At 36.7% G+C, this 6,624-nt stretch overlaps 1 long non-coding RNA gene and 1 pseudogene across 1 annotated transcript; one reads left to right on the forward strand and one right to left on the reverse strand.

The window, feature by feature from the left end:
- On the forward strand, positions 1–1,094 carry LOC148571270 (protein argonaute 2-like; annotated as a pseudogene).
- A 3,472-nt stretch (positions 1,095–4,566) lies between these two features.
- LOC148571271 (uncharacterized) lies at positions 4,567–6,161 on the reverse strand. The gene is made up of 3 exons (XR_015907135.1): positions 5,914–6,161; positions 5,398–5,632; positions 4,567–4,850 (listed from the first exon to the last, which is right to left on the reverse strand). It is a non-coding gene; the product is annotated as an uncharacterized LOC148571271 (long non-coding RNA).
- Between the last annotated feature and the right edge of the window lie 463 nt (positions 6,162–6,624).

Raw genomic sequence — 6,624 nt, forward strand, 5'->3', positions numbered from 1 at the left:
TACACCCGAACGATCTCACTAGTTCAGAGGCCCGACACCGGTGGCACGGTGGTTGTTCGGACCAAGACTCTTCAGGCAAACCATTTTCTAGTGAAATTCAACCTAAAAAGCAGGATAATGCACTACAATGTCGAGGTGAGTCCCTAATCGCCGCTGCAACTGGGCCATCCACCGAGGAGGATATCAAAGACTAAATTGTCATTGATACGTGACAAGTTCCTTAACCATCCGTAGGTGCCGCCAGGGATGACCACCTATGACGGTTAGAAGAGCATTTTTAGCATGGTTAATTTTCCGGAAGCTCTTCTGGTGGAAGTATCCAAGGGAGAGAACAAGAAACCCACAGGATTCACCGTGATGTTGACTCTAGTAAAAATCCTTGAAATGAGTAGGTTGGATGATTACATCCGAGGCAGGGCATTGTCAATCCCCAGGAGAATCCAACAAAATGTACGGTTCCTGTTGGGCGCTTCTTTTACCCAATGGACCCAAAGTTTAGTGAGACGAATCTTCAGCCTGGTGTGATTGCTATTAGAGGGTTTTAGCATAGTCTCAAACTAACCCATCAAGGACTGTCAGCTTGGATTCTTCGGTTTTGTCTTTCAAGAAACAAATGTCAGTGCTGGATTTCCTTGAAAAACAGATTACCGGTTTCAATTTGCTTAAATTCGGGACCTATAGAAAAAATGTTGAAAATTTGCTAATTGGTTTGAAGGTTCAGGTCACCCACCGAAAGACCAAACAGAAGTACACAGTTGCTCGTCTAACTGGCAAAGACACGTGACAAATCACTTTCCCTGCAGTGGATGCACAGGGGAACCCCACCGGGCAGCTTAGCCTTGTTGGCTACTTCCACGATAAGTATCAGATTGATATCAAGAACAAGGATATCCCTGCACTGGTTTTTGGAGGTAATAGGACCAAGATATGTGCCAATGGAACTTTGTGACTTTGTTGAGGGTCAGATTCATCCCCAAAAGCATTTGAGCAGGGATGCTGTGAAGAATTTGAAAAATTTATGCCTGCCTTCATCGACAGTGAGGCAAGCTGCAATACCGGAGATGGTGAATTCAAGCTGTGGACCTTGTGGGTAGGTGGTCTATGATTTCATGATTATGCTATTTTTGAAACTTGAATTGTTTGGTTTACTTAATTTATCCTCTACTTGATTTTAAGTATTGAATGACAATGCTGCATTGTTTTTTATTTGCATGCTGAAAAATGAAAATGCCATCAACTATTTTTTGGGTTGAATTATCAAATCTCGCCTTGTCTGTTAATTATATATCAAAACTTGCATTGTGCTTCTATATACTATGTACTCTTTAATATATTCTACGGGGTTTTGGTTGACCTTCTTTTTACTAATTTCATGGAATAAAAATATAGAATGTAAGTTACATGACAAAACTACTAATGCATTTCAAATGATAACAACTTCTACGTGATAAATTAGCATGAAGTTAACAACTAACAATTCATGAAAATACTATGAATCATGACACACTACTATATTACTTTTCATTTTCACATCTCAATTTATCTCAATAAATTTTGATTTATACATATCTTTTCTATACTTGCAGCCAGTAAATTCTTTATATCCTTCAAACTCTCTATATAATATGTAATTTTTATGTACTCTTTAATCTATTCTACGTAGCTTTGGTTGACCTTCTTTTTACTAATTTCATGGAATAGAAATATAGAATGTTAGTTACATGACAAAACTACTAATGCGCATTTCAAATGATAACCACTTCTACGTGATAAATTAGCATGAAGTTAACAACTAACAATTCATGAAAGAGCACCGCTAGGGAGACAATGAAATATGTATACAATGTATACAATGGGCCGTTTATTAGGCCCGATTAATATTAACAGAGAGAATTAACCCATTAATAACCTTAATCCTATTATGGCTGTTTAGATTAACACACCACCCAAATTTTCATATTTTCACTTTTTCCCCAAATTACCCAACCCTTATTTTTTGCCGTCCCCCCTCCCCCTCCCCCAACACCCAAACCCTCCCAATCTTTGCACACACCCGTTACGGCGCAGAAGCCTGAGAACCTCTCAAGTTACAACCGAGGAAGGTCACCCCTGAACGCAATACTCCTCATCGTTGGCATCAAGGACGGCGGCCTCTCTCTGCTGAACATCCGGCCGTCTCTGCAATCGAGCCACCGGGCGCGACGCCGCCGATTAGGAACGCAACCAAGGAGCCCTCACCGACGAACCGAGCAGCAGCAGAGTTCTCCTCGTGCGGGCGCTTTCCTCTCCATAGCAGCGGTGCAGCCGACCCGGGAAAACAGCCGTATGATGGTCAACAGTTCACTGGAAACACAATAAACATCATCTCTGGAAGAATCCTAACCATCCAATGTAAGTGGGTTTAGTTGTTCATGTTTTAATTGGTAATCGCTCTTACATGTTTGAATGTAGATAGATTTTGTTGATTAAATCCTTGATTACCCATGGTGAACAAGCTGTGGTAGCTTATTTTATCTGCAGCTTTACATAAAGTAAATTTCTTTCAGACTCTGAAAGGGAAGTCGGATTAACTCATTCCACCAACTTCCATACTTGCCTTATGGTTGTTTAATTGTTAGGTTGCAAAACTATGATTTTTCACTGCCTTGTCTCTATTTACTTGCTCTATCTATTGTCTAGCTAGTTTCATCTCTCAATTTTTTATTGAAAATAACAAATGATTTATTATATTAACTACTACCAAATAGGTTATTAAATTACTTATTAAATTGGGATACTTTGTTTTGATAGACCGTGCATGATATGTGGTTGTGTTTGGTGTGTTTGTAATTGATGGCTGTGCTCCTCCTCATGGGTTGTTAATAATTTCATTTGTAGAACTTGGATGGTCACTTTGATAGGGGATTAGATGGTTGGATTTCGTATTTGCTGCTATGTCTTCATGAGTTAGTTTTTTTTATCTCATTTATAGATGGTTACAAAAGGGAAATTGTGAGGTTTGATCTTCATGAGTGATCGTCTTTGAATTTTTTATGTCACTATATATATATATATATATATATATATATATATATATTATGAGATCATTTTTTATTGTTAAATGCTCCTGGAATTGATTTTGAGAGCATCTTGGATTGTTGCTGGAATTGAGGGTAGAATGAGAGTCGAGTGTTAGAAATGAGGGGATTTTATTTTATTTCTTTTCCCTTAATTAATTAGTACTTGCATATATCGTTGTTGCATTGGTATTAGATGTATGCTTTTTTTTTTGTATTTGCTACTAACTCGATGTACACATGATGAGATTAATTACATGTCGGATGGTTAGTTTTTCAGGCAATTGGATGGTCATTTTTCATAATGGGAATTGCTATTTTGATTTGATTGTAGTGACAGCACCTTTTTAAAAGGTAATGCTAAAAGAGTCTCTGTTTTCTACGTAAACTAGTGTATATATGGTGCTGAAAAGCAGGTTATTTTAATTCATGTTGCGGTGGTTATTTTTTACTGTAGCCATTGTTGTTTGGTGATAACATGTTGTTGTGCTGTGTGATTCTTATTTACCTTGCTCATTGTTGTGTTTATAATTGGTTGATTTGGTCTCTAAATCCAATTAAATTCTTGCTGAAGATTTTCTTTCTCTACATGGGGCTGCTATTTTTTATTAGCAGCTGGAATGAATACATTTTTATGTCTCATGTTGTTTTAATTTTTCTTACTTGATTATAAACTGAAAAGAATATTCACTTGGATTGCAGAGAACCTATTGAGTGAGTATTTATTCACGGCGATCCAATCATACAGTCTCCTACAGTCCAAGCTATAAATCAGATGGGTAAAAAGGAAGTGAGATCACCATTCACGGCTCCGAGCACGAGGACGTTGAAATAACGTACAGAAGGATTGCCAAAAGGGAGAAAGTTCAAAGGAAGAAAAACTTAGCATACTTAAGATTTGAATATTTACCTTATTTACTAGTTAGAGTCTTTGGAATTTATTTATGACACATTGGGATGACATTTTTGTGGCGGATCCCTTTTTTTTAGAACTTATGTGAATCTGTTGGTGTAAAAGAATTCAAGCATGACACTGACGAGTGAGTCGAAAATGACCATCTATTTTTCTTATGAAAGTAACCATCTAGATACATGGTGAACTGAACATCCAGTATACTATTTCTTAGTACAGGGATATCTTTTTTGTATTTCAAGCTGACATTACTTGAATCTGATAAGTGTTGACTTCATTATCACTGTTCTTGAACCAATATACTATAATTTGTTTTGAGTACCTGCTACAGTTTACAAGGGTTGAATACCCGAAAACAACCATCCACGTATACAGTTACAGTAAACGTCCGATTTCATACATAAATGAACATCCAACACATCTAAGTAAAGATAAACATGTAACTACTATCTAAAGCGACTAGCTGCACACCGAATGAAATTAATCAAGCTCCTTATACAACAAAGCATCGGAACTTATCTAGATTAAATTGGTTCATTGAAATTAATCAAGTCTAGTTTCTTACAACAATTACGAACACACCGGATACCTATATCTTTAGAGAATAAAGCCACCCGTTGCTAACAACAAAAGCATCACACTTGGCATTTGCGTCTTTGAAAAATATCATCTTCATCTACAATTGCTGACAAATGAATAACTATTGAAATCCTATATCCATGAAGAAAAATATTAAAGGTACTCGAAACCATTTCCAACAGATTCTAACTGCTGCCGAATGAGCTTAACAAAGACATGCAGCTACCAGCTTGTTGGCGCTCATGCCGGCAAATCGGAGCACCAAATTCCATATTTTGAGAGGCATCCAGAGGAACCACATGCTAAACAACACAAAAAGATGACAACAATTAACTACTTGCATAGTAATGTACTAAATAATCGTGCAAGGTCGGATTAATTTAATCATGTACCGGAGCGACATTTAATTTATTCTCTATCTAGTTTATTCATCATATAAATATAGTTAATCTAAATATGCAGGATAAATATTTAGTCAACCATGAATTCATATCTTCTGAATATTTAACAATTATTTTACAAAGAGTCATAACCACATCTCCATTAGCTATATTTTATATTATATACTTCACTAATACGGTTCCAGTGGAGCTTTGGAATCATTATCACACGCAAATTCTGCACATATCAAATGTACATGACATTGAATTATCACATGCAAATTCTTCGTCCATATAATCATAAAAAGAATTTAATAAAACCATAGAAGTGGTTGCATGTGGAGTACTTCTGTTGCATCTACTGAAGCATTTAACATAAAAAAGAGCCCCCTACTTTCACTAAGTGGAATGAATAAAAATCATAAACAAATAACCATCCGCTATGCATGCCTCCACATAAATTACTTACCTTGTTGGATTCCTCACCATCTTCTACGCAATGGTTGGGATCATTGTTATGTGAATTTGATGAATTTCCGTTACTGACGGCCAATAGAACACCACATAGCGGTTGAATGAAATTCAACTCCATTTATGCTCTTCCGAGGCGTGATGGACGTCTCAAGCCTGACTCCACTTGTAATCCCTCTAACTTGCGAATGCCTACGTCGCAAGGAAGACGCAAGCCGGCTGCGACGAAATGCCTAAAGATAACAAAATTTAAGACAAATATTGGCCAAACATAGGAATTACATAAAAAATTTCACTCAAGCATTTCATCGAGCATATGGTGTGCACAATATGTAAATAGGGATTTTTCACTTAATTTAAGCAGCAATCAATCCAGAAAAATCAGCCATCAAACATTTTGGAATCCAAAAAGTATCAATCCATTAATCTAAGCCTAATCTAAACACTAAAAACAGAATTAAAAATTAGTTAACATAAATAAACGAAAGAACACGGGAAGGAGGGAGCATGGAACCTGCGTTGGTGAAAGGGGAAGAATGAAAAGAGAGGAGTAGCAGAGGCGGTGTTGCAGCGGCACAGAGCTCAGCCGCTGCTGGGTTGCACTGGGATTTCTTGCAGGTGGACTTGATGCGGTGCCGTCAAATCACGCCGGACGACCAGAATGCGCTGCTGGGAGTTCACTGGTGCGGACTTCCGGTGACAAGATACGAGCCAGGGAGAAGATGCGTTATCACCGTCGACAGGAGAGGCTACGTTTTTGGTCTGTCCTTGCCCTTCAGAAAGAGATGTTCGTGGTTTTGGATTTCATATAACTGAATCCTAATTTTTCAAAAAATTCAAAATTATCACATCTTTATAATTAATACTTGTATCCATAATTTAATTTTAAATTCAATTAAACCCCATTGTATGCATTGTACAATAAAGCTATTGTCTCCTCATACTTTTCCTTCATGAAAATACTATGGATCATGACAAACTACTACATTACTTTTTATTTTCACATCTCAATTCATCTCAGTAAATTTTGATTTATACATATCTTTTCTATACTTGCAGCCAATAAATTCTTTATATCCTCTAAACTCTCTATATACTATGTACTCTTTATGTATTCTTTAATTATTCTACGTGGCTTTGATTGACCTTTTTTTACTAATTTTATGGAATAGAAATATAGAATATATGTTACATGACAAAACTACTAATGCATTTCAAATGATAA

The sequence above is a fragment of the Arachis ipaensis genome, chromosome B3 (genome assembly GCF_059453495.1).
Source record: "Arachis ipaensis isolate K30076 ecotype BB chromosome B3, ASM5945349v1, whole genome shotgun sequence".
NCBI classification, from domain to species: domain Eukaryota; kingdom Viridiplantae; phylum Streptophyta; class Magnoliopsida; order Fabales; family Fabaceae; genus Arachis; species Arachis ipaensis.